A 16828-nucleotide genomic window follows, 5' to 3' on the forward strand; every position below is an offset into this window, starting at 1 on the left:
AACAGACCTTTTGCACATTCGAGGGAATCCAACGGCTCAACGATACGTCGATGAGATTCTTAGGCCCCATGTGCAACCCATCATGGTAACCGTCAACAACGTTTTCCAACATGACAACGCCCGTTCTCACACAGCCCGACTCACCACTGTCTTCTTGAGACACCACAACATCAACGTTCTTCCCTGGCCCTCCAGATCACCAGATTTAAACCCCATCGAACATCTTTGGGACGAGTTGGACCGACATCTGCGACGGCGACAACCTCAACTGCAGACTCTACTTCAGCTTGCAGCAGCTTTGCAGGCTGAGTGGACAGCCATTCCACAGGATGTGATTCGTCATCTCATCGCTTCCATGGGCAGGAGATGCCAAGCAGTTATTGATTCTCACGGGGACATACTCGTTATTGACGTTGAGTGACGTTAAACTTCACCTAGTGAGAGTGGACTTCGCCTTTCCAGACTTTGGATGTTCAGCAGTGAATGTGCAAAGTTTCACACATGTCATGCAGAACCACCCGGAATAAACTTGTTAACAATTTGTATCATATTTTGCCTTTTGCGTTTCTTTTCTTGAAGAGTATATTAGGGATACGACTTGCGTCATAGTGAACGAAGTCTAACTGTACCAACGTTTTCAGTTCCCATTACTTACGTCACCACTGTTCTGATGAAGAGTTCAGAGCGTATCTAATAAAAGAATTACTAGTTTATTAAGGGACCATCTGCAATACACGTCCTCTGAGAGGAGGTTATGTAAATTCGTGATTAATAAAATGTTATCTTAAGGCATGAAAAGTTGTTTCCGCTATATGCAATTATTAAAACCCTGAAGAAACGGCAAAATGCAAAACTCATAATATGAATGTACTTCAGCATGAATGAACTTCACACCAGTGTTAACAATTGCCTGTCGCACAGCACAGAAGTGCTGAACATCCAAACCAATTTCAACAATTGTCTATACCACAGCATGGAGGTACTACACCTCAAAACCCACTTTAAACAATTGTCTATACCACAGCATGGAGGTACTACACCTCAAAATCCCTTTAAACAATTGTCTATACCACAGCATGGAGGTACTACACTTCAAAACCCACTTTAAACAATTGTCTATACCACAGCATGGAGGTACTACACCTCAAAACCCACTTTAAACAATTGTCTATACCACAGCATGGAGGTACTACACCTCAAAACCCACTTTAAACAATTGTCTATACCACAGCATGGAGGTACTACACCTCAAAACCCACTTTAAACAATTGTCTATACCACAGCATGGAGGTATTACACCTCAAAACCCACTTTAAACAATTGTCTATACCACAGCATGGAGGTACTACACCTCAAAACCCACTTTAAACAATTGTCTATACCACAGCATGGAGGTATTACACCTCAAAATCACTTTAAACAATTGTCTATACCACAGCATGAATGTAATAGACTTCCAAACCCCTTTTCACATTGTCTGTACCAGAGCATAGGAGTAACGGACCTCCAAACCACTTTTAAAGACTGTCCGTACTACACAATCGAAGTAACGTACCTCCACGCCACTTTTAACAATTCTCCGTACCACAGTATGGAAATAACGAACATCAAAACCACTTTCAAAATTGTCTGTACAACAGCATGGAAGCAATAAACATTGAAACCAATCTTAACAAGTATCTCTACCACAACATGGAAGTCACAGATATTCAAAACAATTTTAACAACTTTCTGTACCACATCATGGAATTAACGGACTTCCAAACCACATTTAACAGTTGTCTATGCAACAGTATGTAAATAAAGGAAATCAAAAAATGTTAACAAAATTTATTATAATTTTGTATCATAATGTCGAAGTAATGGACTTCCAAAACACTTTTAAGAATTGTCTGTACTACAGCATGGAAGCAATGGACCTCCTAAGCATTTTTAAAATCGTCATTACCACAGCATGGAAGTAACAGACGTTCAAATTAATCTTCACAAATGTCTGTACCACAGCATGGCACTAATGGACATCCAAACCAATTTTAACAATTGTCTGTACCACAGCATGAAAGTAATTGACACCCAAAACACTTTCAATAATTGTCTTTACAACAGTATGGAAGTAACAGATATCCAATTTAATCTTAACAATTGTCTGTACCACAGCATAGAAGTAATGAACCTTCAAAACCACTTTTCATCATTGTCAATACCTAAGCATGAACGTAAGGGACCTCCAAAACACTTTTAACAATTTCTTTATACAGCATGGAAGTAATAGACCTCTAAACCTCTTTTAGAAATTGTCTGTACCGTAGCATGGAAGTAATAGGGACATCGAAACCAATCTTAACAATTGTCTGTACCACAGCAAGGAAGTAACGGTCTTCCAAATCACCTTTTACAATTGTCTATATCACAGCATGGAAGAAACGGATCTTCCAAACACTTTCAACAATTGTCTGTACCACAGTGTGGAAGTAATGGACCTCCAAAACACTTTTAGAAATTTTCTGTATCACAACATAAACGTATTGGACCTCCAAGCCACTTTTAACAATTGTCTATACCAAAACATGGAAGTAACGGACCTCCAAACCACTGTTAAAATTTTCTGTACCACAGCATGGAACTAACGGACATCAAAACCAATCTTAACAATTGTCTGTACCACAGCGTCAAGGTAATGGCCATCCAAACAAATCTTAAAAATTTTATATACCATAGCAAGGGAGCAGCAGACATCCAAACCAATCTTATCAACTGCCTGTACCAAACATGGAAGTAATGGACCTCTAAGCCACCTTCAAGAATTATCTGTATCACAGCATGTGAATAACGGACGTCGAAACCAATCTTAACAATTGCCTGTACCACAGCATTGAAGTAACAGACCTCAAAACACTTTACAACATGATGAAAGGAACCTCTAACATTTTATAAATTCTCTGACATCATAAACGTAATGGACTTCAAACACTTTTATAAATTGTATGTTACATAGCGTAGAAGTAATGGTCATCCAAAACACTATTAACAATTATCTGAACCACAGCATGGAAGTTACCTCCAAAACACTTTCAGAAATTGTACATCATACGGACATCCAAACAACTTTAACAATTGTCTATACCATAGCGTAGAAGTAATGGGCCTCCAAACACACTTTCAAAGTTGTCTGAACCACAGCATTGAAGTAATAACGGTCCTCCAAACAACTTTAGAAAGTGTCTGAACCACAGCATTGAAGTAATAACAGTCCTCCAAACAACTTTAGAAATTGTCTGAACCACAGCATTGAAGTAATAACGGTTCTCTAAATAACTTTAGAAATTGTCTAAACCACAGCATTGAAGGAATAACGGTCCTCCAAACAACTTTAGAAATTGTCTGAACCCCAGCATTGAAGTAATAACAGTCCTCCAAATAACTTTAGAAATTGTCTGAACCACAGCATTGAAGTAATAACGGTCCTCTAAATAACTTTAGAAATTGTCTAAACCACAGCATTGAAGGAATAACGGTCCTCCAAACAACTTTAGAAATTGTCTGAACCACAGCATTGAAGTAATAACGGTTCTCTAAATAACTTTAGAAATTGTCTAAACCACAGCATTGAAGGAATAACGGTCCTCCAAACAACTTTAGAAATTGTCTGAACCAAAGCATTGAAGTAATAACGGTCCTCTAAACAACTTTAGAAATTGTCTAAACCACAGCATTGAAGGAATAACGGTCCTCCAAACAACTTTAGAAATTGTCTGAACCACAGCATTGAAGTAATAACGGTTCTCTAAATAACTTTAGAAATTGTCTAAACCACAGCATTGAAGGAATAACGGTCCTCCAAACAACTTTAGAAATTGTCTGAACCAAAGCATTGAAGTAATAACGGTCCTCTAAACAACTTTAGAAATTGTCTAAACCACAGCATTAAAGGAATAACGGTCCTCCAAACAACTTTAGAAATTGTCTGAAACACAGCATAAACGTAATGAACCTCCAATCCACTTTTAACAATTGCCTGTACCATAGCATCAATATAATAGACTTCCAAACCACTTTTCACAGTTGTCTGTATCAGAGTAATAGGCCTACAAACCAATTTTAGAAATTGTCTATACCACAGCATGGAATTAACGTACCTACACTCCACTTTTAACAATTCTCTGTACCATAGCATCAACGTAATGGACTTTCAAACCACTTTTTACAGTTGTCTGTATCAGAGCATGGGAGTAATGGGCTTCCAAACCAATTTTAGAAATTGTCCGTACCGCAGCATTGAGGTAACGGACCTACAAACCACTTTTGAAATTTTCTGTACCATAGCATGAAAGCAATAGACCTACAAACCACTTTTAACAGTTATCTGTGCCACAGCATGTAAATAACGGACATCCAAACCAATTTTAACAATTCTCTACACCATAGCATGAAAGTAATGAACCTCTAAAACATTTTCAACAATTGTGTTTACCACAGTATGGAAGTAACGGACACCCAAACCACTTTTAGAAATTGTCTGCACTGTAGCATGGAAGTAATAGACGTCCAAACCAGTTTGAACAAAGATTTGTTCACACCCGACCAAGTAGTTAGATGAGCATACAAGAGACAGTACCATAATGTTTATAAAGATGAGTACTTTCACGGACATACAACAGCCAGTACTATTATATTTATATAGATAATTAGTTACATGGACATACAACAGGCAGTACTATTATATTTATATAGATAATTAATTACATGGATATACAACAAGCAGTACTATTATATTTATATGAATAATTAGTTACATGGATATACAACAGGCAGTACTATTATATTTATATGGATAATTAGTTACATGGGTATACAACAGGCAGTGCTATTATATTTATATAAATAATTAGTTACATGGACATACAACAGGCAGTACTATTATATTTATATAGATAATTAGTTACATGGATATACAACAGGCAGTACTATTATATTTATACAGATAATTAGTTACATGGATATACAACAGGCAGTACTATTATATTTATATAGATAATTAGTTACATGGACATACAACAGGCAGTACTATTATATTTATATGGATAATTAGTTACATGGATATACAACAGGCAGTACTATTATATTTATATAGATAATAAGTTACATGGATATACAACAGGCAGTACTATTATATTTATATAGATAATTAGTTACATGGACATAAGCAGGCAGTACTATTATATTTAAACAGATAATTAGTTACATAGGCATACAACAGGCAGTACTATTATATTTATATAGATAATTAGTTACATGGACATACAACAGGCAGTACTATTATATTCATATAGATAATTAGTTACATGGATATACAACAGGCAGTATTATTATATTTATATAGGCATAATTAGTTACATGGACATGGACAACAGGCAGTACTATTATATTTATATAGATAATTAGTTACATGGACATACAACAGGCAGTATTATTATATTTATATAGATAATTAGTTACATGGACATACAACAGGCAGTACTATTATATTTATATAGATAATTAGTTACATGGACATACAACAGGCAGTACTATTATATTTATATAGATAATTAGTTACATGGATATACAACAGGCAGTACTATTATATTTATATAGATAATTAGTTACATGGACATACAACAGGCAGTACTATTATTATATTAATTAGTTACATATAGATAATTAGTTACATGGACATACAACAGGCAGTACTATTATATTCATATAGATAATTAGTTACATGGACATACAACAGGCAGTATTATTACATTTATATCAAATCTTCTATTATTGTCAGAATCTGAAAACTTTCAAAGTTCAATTTGAGTTAAAATAGTTTTAGGATCAGGTTTTCACACTCTGTTCTGGGTTAATAATCATCACATGTATCTACGTGTTTTCTAGGTCCCCTGTCTTAAAATACTAAAAACTAGTAAAGAGATAATCCACAATACACCGATATTTATTACTGATGTTTCTCTATACAAAAGTTTACCCAGCATAGTCAAGTGGTTGGGGCGTTCGACAAGAAATTTTTGAGTCATGGATTCGAATCCACTTCACACCAAACATGCTCGCACTTTCAGTAAGCGATGATGACTAGCTGCCTTCCGGATAGTATTACACAGGTCGTTCTCTCGTAGCTCTGCAGGAAATTCAATAAGAAACAAATATCTTGTCATATTCAAACTGTTGTTATGCATGTGCTGGTAATTAATATTTCTTGTCATATTCAAACTGTTGTTATGCATGTGCTGGTAATTAATATTTCTTGTCATATTCAAACTGTTGTTATGCATGTGCTGGTAATTAATATATCTTGTCATATTCAAACTGTTGTTATGCATGTGCTGGTAATAAATATATCTTGTCATATTCAAACTCTTGTTATGCATGTGCTGGTAATTAATATATCTTGTCATATTCAAAGTGTTGTTATGTATGTGCTGGTAATTAATATTTATTGTCATATTCAAACTGTTATTATGCATGTGCTGGTAATTAATATTTTGTCATATTCAAACTGTTGTTATGCATGTGCTGGTAATAAATACATCTTGTCATATTCAAACTGTTATTATGCATGTTTTGGTAATTAATATTTATTTTCAAATTCATACCATTGTTATGCATGTGCTGGTAATAAATATTTCTTATCATATTCAAACCATTGTTACACATGTGCTGGTAATTAATATATCTTGATATTCAAACTGTTGATAGACATATTTGGTAATTAATATCTATTGTCATATTCATACATTTTATATAAATGTGTTGGTTTCCTTTGGTATCTTTTCTTTTTCGCACACACCGATACGAAGGCTATCAGGGCTAGCAGTCCAAAATTTAAAACTGTAAGACTGGAGAAAAGGCAGCTGGAGAAAAAGACCCACCGCCAACTCATAAGCTACTCTTTACCATTGAAATGGGATTAACTGTCACCTTATAACGTCGCCACGGCTAAAAGGCGATATGTTTGGTGCTGGGGATACGAACACGCAACCCTCAAATTACGAGTCGAGCGTGACAACAACCTTCACATGCCGTCAAAACTTTATAAGATAAAGTTGGTATACCTATGTTGGTTATTAATATTTCGTGTGATATTCATACTGATGATATGAATGTGTTGATAATTTGTAGTTCTTACCATATTCATACTGTTGATATAAATGTGTTAATAATTTGTAGTTCTTACCATATTCATACTGTTGATATGAATGTGTTGATAATTTGTAGTTCTTACCATATTCATACTGTTGATATGAAAGCGTTCATAATTTGTTGTTCTTACCATATTCATACTGTTGATATGAATGTGTTGATAATTTGTTGTTCTTACCATATTCATACTGTTGATATGAATGTGTTGATAATTTGTTGTTCTTACCATATTCATACTGTTGATATAAATGTGTTAATAATTTGTAGTTCTTACCATATTCATACTGTTGATATAAATGTGTTGATAATTTGTAGTTCTTACCATATTCATACTGTTGATATAAATGTGTTGATAATTTGTAGTTCTTACCATATTCATACTGTTGATATGAATGTGTTGATAATTTGTAGTTCTTACCATATTCATACTGTTGATATAAATGTGTTGATAATTTGTAGTTCTTACCATATTCATACTGTTGATATGAATGTGTTGATAATTTGTAGTTCTTACCATATTCATACTGTTGATATAAATGTGTTGATAATTTGTAGTTCTTACCATATTCATACTGTTGATATAAATGTGTTGATAATTTGTAGTTCTTACCATATTCATACTGTTGATAAAAATGTGTTGGTAATTTGTAGTTCTTACCATATTGATACAGTTGATATAAATGTGTTGATAATTTGTTGTTCTTACCATATTCATACTGTTGATATAAATGTGTTGATAATTTGTAGTTCTTACCATATTCATACTGTTGATATGAATGTGTTGATAATTTGTAGTTCTTACCATATTCATACTGTTGATATAAATGTGTTGATAATTTGTAGTTCTTACCATATTCATACTGTTGATAAAAATGTGTTAATAATTTATTGTTCTTACCATATTCATATTGTTGATATGAATGTGTTGATAATTTGTTGTTCTTACCATATTCATACTGTTGATATAAATGTGTTGATAATTTGTAGTTCTTACCATATTAATACTGTTGATATGAATGTGTTTATAATTTGTAGTTCTTACCATATTTATACTGTTGATATAAATGTGTTGATAATTTGTTGTTCTTACCATATTCATACTGTTGATATAATTGTGTTGATAATTTGTAGTTCTTACCATATTCATACTGTTGATATAAATGTGTTTATAATTTGTTGTTCTTACCATATTCATACTGTTGATATAAATGTGTTGATAATTTGTAGTTCTTACCATATTCATACTGTTGATATGAATGTGTTGATAATTTGTTGTTCTTACCATATTCATACTGTTGATATAAATGTGTTGATAATTTATTGTTCTCACCATATTCATACTGTTGATATGAATGTGTTGATAATTTGTAGTTCTTACCATATTCATACTGTTGATATGAATGTGTTGATAATTTGTTGTTCTTACCATATTCATACTGTTGATATGAATGTGTTGATAATTTGTAGTTCTTACCATATTCATACTGTTGATATAAATGTGTTGATAATTTGTAGTTCTTACCATTTTCATACCTTTGATATAAATGTGTTGATAATTTGTTCTTCTTACCATATTCATATTATTGATATTAATGTGTTGGTAATTTATATTTCTTACCATATTCATACTGTTGATATTAATGTGTTGATAATTTGTAGTTCTTACCATATTCATACTATTGATATGAATTTGTTCATAATTTATTGTTCTTACCATATTCATACTGTTGATATTTATGTGTTGATAATTTGTAGTTCTTACCATATTCATACTGTTGATATGAAGGTTTTGATAATTTGTTGTTCTTACCATATTCATACTGTTGATAAGAATGTGTTTATAATTTGTAGTTCTTACCATATTTATACTGTTGATATAATTGTGTTGATAATTTGATGTTCTTATCATATTCATACTGTTGATATAATTGTGTTGATAATTTGTAGTTCTTACCATATTCATACTGTTGATATAAATGTGTTGATAATTTGTTGTTCTTACCATATTCATACTGTTGATATAAATGTGTTGATAATTTGTAGTTCTTACCATATTCATACTGTTGATATGAATGTGTTGATAATTTGTTGTTCTTACCATATTCATACTGTTGATATAAATGTGTTGATAATTTGTTGTTCTTACCATATTCATACTGTTGATATGAATGTGTTGATAATTTGTTGTTCTTACCATATTCATACTGTTGATATAATTGTGTTGATAATTTGTAGTTCTTACCATATTCATACTGTTGATATAAAAGTGTTGATAATTTGTTGTTCTTACCATATTCATACTGTTGATATAAATGTGTTGATAATTTGTAGTTCTTACCATATTCATACTGTTGATATGAATGTGTTGATAATTTGTTGTTCTCACCATATTCATACTGTTGATATGAATGTGTTGATAATTTGTAGTTCTTACCATATTCATACTGTTGATATGAAAATGTTGATAATTTGTAGTTCTTACCATATTCATACTGTTGATATAAATGTGTTGATAATTTGTAGTTCTTACCATATTCATACTGTTGATATAAATGTGTTGATAATTTGTTGTTCTTACCATATTCATACTGTTGATATAAATATGTTGATAATTTGTTGTTCTTACCATATTCATACTGTTGATATAAATGTGTTGATAATTTGTTGTTCTTACCATATTCATACTGTTGATATAAATGTGTTGATAATTTGTAGTTCTTACCATATTCATACTGTTGATATGAATGTGTTGATAATTTGTAGTTCTTACCATATTCATACTATTGATATAAATGTGTTGATAATTTGTTGTTCTTACCATATTCATACTGTTGTTATTAATGTGTTGATAATTTGTAGTTCTTACCATATTCATACTGTTGATATAAATGTGTTGATAATTTGTTGTTCTTACCATATTCATACTGTTGATATGAATGTGTTGATAATTTGTAGTTCTTACCATATTCATACTGTTGATATAAATGTGTTGATAATTTGTAGTTCTTACCATATTCATACCTTTGATATAAATGTGTTGATAATTTGTTGTTCTTACCATATTCATATTATTGATATGAATGTGTTGATAATTTGTAGTTCTTACCATATTCATACTGTTGATATTAATGTGTTGATAATTTGTAGTTCTTACCATATTCATACTGTTGATATGAATGTGTTGATAATTTGTTGTTCTTACCATATTCATATATGTTGATATAAATGTGTTGATAATTTGTTGTTCTTACCATATTCATACTGTTGATATAAATGTGTTGATAATTTGTAGTTCTTACCATATTCATACTGTTGATATAATTGTGTTGATAATTTGTTGTTCTTACCATATTCATACTGTTGATATAATTGTGTTGATAATTTGTAGTTCTTACCATATTCATACTGTTGATATAAATGTGTTGATAATTTGTTATTCTTACCATATTCATACTGTTGATATAAATGTGTTGATAATTTGTAGTTCTTACCATATTCATACTGTTGATATAAATGTGTTGATAATTTGTAGTTCTTACCATATTCATACTGTTGATATAAATGTGTTGATAATTTGTTGTTCTTACCATATTCATACTGTTGATATAAATGTGTTGATAATTTGTTGTTCTTACCATATTCATACTGTTGATATAAATGTGTTGATAATTTGTAGTTCTTACCATATTCATACTGTTGATATAAATGTGTTGATAATTTGTAGTTCTTACCATATTCATACTGTTGATATGAATGTGTTGATAATTTGTAGTTCTTACCATATTCATACTGTTGATATGTGAAATGTTGATAATTTGTAGTTCTTACCATATTCTTACTGTTGATATGAATGTGTTGATAATGTGTTGTTCTTACCATATTCATACTGTTGATATAATTGTGTTGATAATTTGTAGTTCTTACCATATTCATACTGTTGATATAAATGTGTTGATAATTTGTAGTTCTTACCATATTCATACTGTTGATATGAATGTGTTGATAATTTGTTGTTCTTACCATATTCATACTGTTGATATAAATGTGTTGATAATTTGTAGTTCTTACCATATTCATACTGTTGATATGAAAATGTTGATAATTTGTAGTTCTTACCATATTCATACTGTTGATATGAATGTGTTGATAATTTGTTGTTCTTACCATATTCATACTGTTGATATAAATGTGTTTATAATTTGTTGTTCTTACCATATTCATACTGTTGATATAAATGTGTTGATAATTTGTAGTTCTTACCATTTTCATACCTTTGATATAAATGTGTTGATAATTTGTTGTTCTTACCATATTCATATTATTGATATGAATGTGTTGGTAATTTCTAGTTCTTACCATATTCATACTGTTGATATTAATGTGTTGATAATTTGTAGTTCTTACCATATTCATACTGTTGATATAAATGTGTTGATAATTTGTAGTTCTTACCATATTCATACTGTTGATATAAATGTGTTGATAATTTGTAGTTCTTACCATATTCATACTGTTGATATAAATGTGTTGATAATTTGTAGTTCTTACCATATTCATATTGTTGATATAATTGTGTTGATAATTTGTTGTTCTTACCATATTCATACTGTTGATATAAATGTGTTGATAATTTGTAGTTCTTACCATATTCATACTGTCGATATAAATGTGTTGGATATTTAATTTGTTTTGTTTTTACCATATTCATACTGTTGATATAAATGCGTTGATAATTTCTTGTTTTTACCATATTCATATTATTGATATGAATGTGTTGGTAATTTCTAGTTCTTACCATATTAATACTGTTGATATGAATGTGTTGATAATTTGTAGTTCTTACCATATTCATACTGTTGATATAAATGTGTTGGTAATTTGTTGTTCTTACCATATTCATACTGTTGATATAAATGTGTTGATAATTTGTTGTTCTTACCATATTCATACTGTTGATATAAATGTGTTGATAATTTGTTGTTCTTACCATATTCATACTGTTGATATGAATGTGTTGATAATTTGTTGTTCTTACCATATTCATACTGTTGATATAAATGTGTTGATAATTTGTAGTTCTTACCATATTCATACTGTTGATATAAATGTGTTGATAATTTGTAGTTCTTACCATATTCATACCTGTTGATATAAATATGTTGATAATTTGTTGTTCTTACCATATTCATACTGTTGATATAAATGTGTTGATAATTTGTAGTTCTTACCATATTCATACTGTTGATATAAATGTGTTGATAATTTGTAGTTCTTACCATATTCATACTGTTGATATAATTGTGTTGATAATTTGTTGTTCTTACCATATTCATACTGTTGATATAATTGTGTTGATAATTTGTAGTTCTTACCATATTCATACTGTTGATATAAATGTGTTGATAATTTGTTGTTCTTACCATATTCATACTGTTGATATAAATGTGTTGATAATTTGTTGTTCTTACCATATTCATACTGTTGATATGAATGTGTTGATAATTTGTAGTTCTTACCATATTCATACTGTTGATATGAATGTGTTGATAATTTGTAGTTCTTACCATATTCATACTGTTGATATGAATGTGTTGATAATTTGTAGTTCTTACCATATTCATACTGTTGATATGAATGTGTTGATAATTTGTAGTTCTTACCATATTCATACTGTTGATATGAATGTGTTGATAATTTGTTGTTCTTACCATATTCATACTGTTGATATGAATGTGTTGATAATTTGTAGTTCTTACCATATTCATACTGTTGATATAAATGTGTTGGCAATTTGTTGTTCTTACCATATTCATACTGTTGATATAAATGTGTTGATAATTTGTTGTTTTTACCATATTCATACTGTTGATATAAATGTGTTGATAATTTGTAGTTCTTACCATATTCATACTGTTGATATGAATGTGTTGATAATTTGTTGTTCTTACCATATTCATACTGTTGATATAAATGTGTTGATAATTTGTAGTTCTTACCATATTCATACTGTTGATATAAATGTGTTGATAATTTGTAGTTCTTACCATATTCATACTGTTGATATAAATGTGTTGATAATTTGTAGTTCTTACCATATTCATATTGTTGATATAATTGTGTTGATAATTTGTTGTTCTTACCATATTCATACTGTTGATATAAATGTGTTGATAATTTGTAGTTCTTACCATATTCATACTGTTGATATAAATGTGTTGATAATTTGTTGTTCTTACCATATTCATACTGTTGATATAAATGTGTTGATAATTTGTTGTTCTTACCATATTCATACTGTTGATATGAATGTGTTGATAATTTGTAGTTCTTACCATATTCATACTGTTGATATAAATGTGTTGATAATTTGTAGTTCTTACCATATTCATACTGTTGATATAAATGTGTTGATAATTTGTTGTTCTTACCATATTCATACTGTTGATATAAATGTGTTGATAATTTGTAGTTCTTACCATATTCATACTGTTGATATAAATGTGTTGATAATTTGTAGTTCTTACCATATTCATATTGTTGATATAATTGTGTTGATAATTTGTAGTTCTTACCATATTCATACTGTTGATATAATTGTGTTGATAATTTGTAGTTCTTACCATATTCATACTGTTGATATAAATGTGTTGATAATTTGTTGTTCTTACCATATTCATACTGTTGATATAAATGTGTTGATAATTTGTTGTTCTTACCATATTCATACTGTTGATATGAATGTGTTGATAATTTGTAGTTCTTACCATATTCATACTGTTGATATGAATGTTTGATAATTTGTAGTTCTTACCATATTCATACTGTTGATATAAATGTGTTGATAATTTGTAGTTCTTACCATATTCATACTGTTGATATAAATGTGTTGATAATTTGTTGTTCTTACCATATTCATACTGTTGATATAAATGTGTTGATAATTTGTAGTTCTTACCATATTCATACTGTTGATATAAATGTGTTGATAATTTGTAGTTCTTACCATATTCATACTGTTGATATAATTGTGTTGATAATTTGTTGTTCTTACCATATTCATACTGTTGATATAATTGTGTTGATAATTTGTAGTTCTTACCATATTCATACTGTTGATATAAATGTGTTGATAATTTGTTGTTCTTACCATATTCATACTGTTGATATAAATGCGTTGATAATTTCTTGTTCTTACCATATTCATATTATTGATATGAATATGTTGGTAATTTCTAGTTCTTACCATATTAATACTGTTGATATGAATGTGTTGATAATTTGTAGTTCTTACCATATTCATATTATTGATATGAATGTGTTGGTAATTTCTAGTTCTTACCATATTCATACTGTTGATATGAATGTGTTGATAATTTGTAGTTCTTACCATATTCATACTGTTGATATAAATGTGTTGATAATTTGTTGTTCTTACCATATTCATACTGTTGATATAAATGTGTTGATAATTTGTTGTTCTTACCATATTCATACTGTTGATATGAATGTGTTGATAATTTGTAGTTCTTACCATATTCATACTGTTGATATGAATGTGTTGATAATTTGTTGTTCTTACCATATTCATACTGTTGATATAAATGTGTTGATAATTTGTAGTTCTTACCATATTCATACTGTTGATATAAATGTGTTGATAATTTGTAGTTCTTACCATATTCATACTGTTGATATAAATGTGTTGATAATTTGTAGTTCTTACCATATTCATACTGTTGATATAATTGTGTTGATAATTTGTTGTTCTTACCATATTCATACTGTTGATATAAATGTGTTGATAATTTGTAGTTCTTACCATATTCATACTGTTGATATAAATGTGTTGATAATTTGTTGTTCTTACCATATTCATACTGTTGATATAAATGTGTTGATAATTTGTAGTTCTTACCATATTCATACTGTTGATATGAATGTGTTGATAATTTGTAGTTCTTACCATATTCATACTGTTGATATGAATGTGTTGATAATTTGTAGTTCTTACCATATTCATACTGTTGATATAAAAATGTTGATAATTTGTAGTTCTTACCATATTCATACTGTTGATATAAATGTGTTGATAATTTGTTGTTCTTACCATATTCATACTGTTGATATAAATGTGTTGATAATTTGTAGTTCTTACCATATTCATACTGTTGATATGAAAATGTTGATAATTTGTAGTTCTTACCATATTCATACTGTTGATATAAATGTGTTGATAATTTGTTGTTCTTACCATATTCATACTGTTGATATGAATGTGTTGATAATTGTAGTTCTTACCATATTCATACTGTTGATATTAATGTGTTGATAATTTGTAGTTCTTACCATATTCATACTGTTGATATGAATGTGTTGATAATTTGTTGTTCTTACCATATTCATACTGTTGATATGAATGTGTTGATAATTTGTTGTTCTTACCATATTCATACTGTTGATATAAATGTGTTGATAATTTGTTGTTCTTACCATATTCATACTGTTGATATGAATGTGTTGATAATTTGTAGTTCTTACCATATTCATACTGTTGATATAAATGTGTTGATAATTTGTTGTTCTTACCATATTCATACTGTTGATATGAATGTGTTGATAATTTGTAGTTCTTACCATATTCATACTGTTGATATAAATGTGTTGATAATTTGTAGTTCTTACCATATTCATAGTTATTGTTTGATAATTTGTTGTTCTTACCATATTCATACTGTTGATATAAATGTGTTGATAATTTGTTTTGTTCTTACCATATTCATACTGTTGATATAAATGTGTTGATAATTTGTAGTTCTTACCATATTCATACTGTTGATATTTGTTGTTGTTTGAATGTGTTGATAATTTGTTGAGTTCTTACCATATTCATACTGTTGATATGAATGTGTTAATAATTTGTAGTTCTTACCATATTCATACTGTTGATATGTGTTGATAATTTGTAGTTCTTACCATATTCATACTGTTGATATAAATGTGTTGATAATTTGTTGTTCTTACCATATTCATACTGTTGATATAAATGTGTTGATAATTTGTAGTTCTTACCATATTCATACTGTTGATATAAATGTGTTGATAATTTGTTGTTCTTACCATATTCATACTGTTGATATAAATGTGTTGATAATTTGTAGTTCTTACCATATTCATACTGTTGATATAAATGTGTTGATAATTTGTTGTTCTTACCATATTCATACTGTTGATATAAATGTGTTGATAATTTGTAGTTCTTACCATATTCATACTGTTGATATGAATGTGTTCTTACCATATTCATACTGTTGATATAATGTGTTGTAATTTGTTCTTACCATATTCATACTGTTGATATAAATGTGTTGATAATTTGTTGTTCTTACCATATTCATACTGTTGATATAAATGAATGTGTTGTTAATTTGTAGTTCTTACCATATTCATACTGTTGATATAAAATGTGTTGATAATTTGTAGTTCTTACCATATTCATACTGTTGATATAAAATGTAGTTGATAATTTGTTTTGTTCTTACCATATTCATACTGTTGATATAAATGTGTTGATAATTTGTAGTTCTTACCATATTCATACTGTTGATATGAATGTGTTGATAATTTGTTGTTCTTACCATATTCA

The sequence above is a fragment of the Tachypleus tridentatus genome, chromosome 10 (assembly GCF_004210375.1).
Source record: "Tachypleus tridentatus isolate NWPU-2018 chromosome 10, ASM421037v1, whole genome shotgun sequence".
In the NCBI taxonomy this organism is placed as follows: Eukaryota; Metazoa; Arthropoda; class Merostomata; order Xiphosura; family Limulidae; genus Tachypleus; species Tachypleus tridentatus.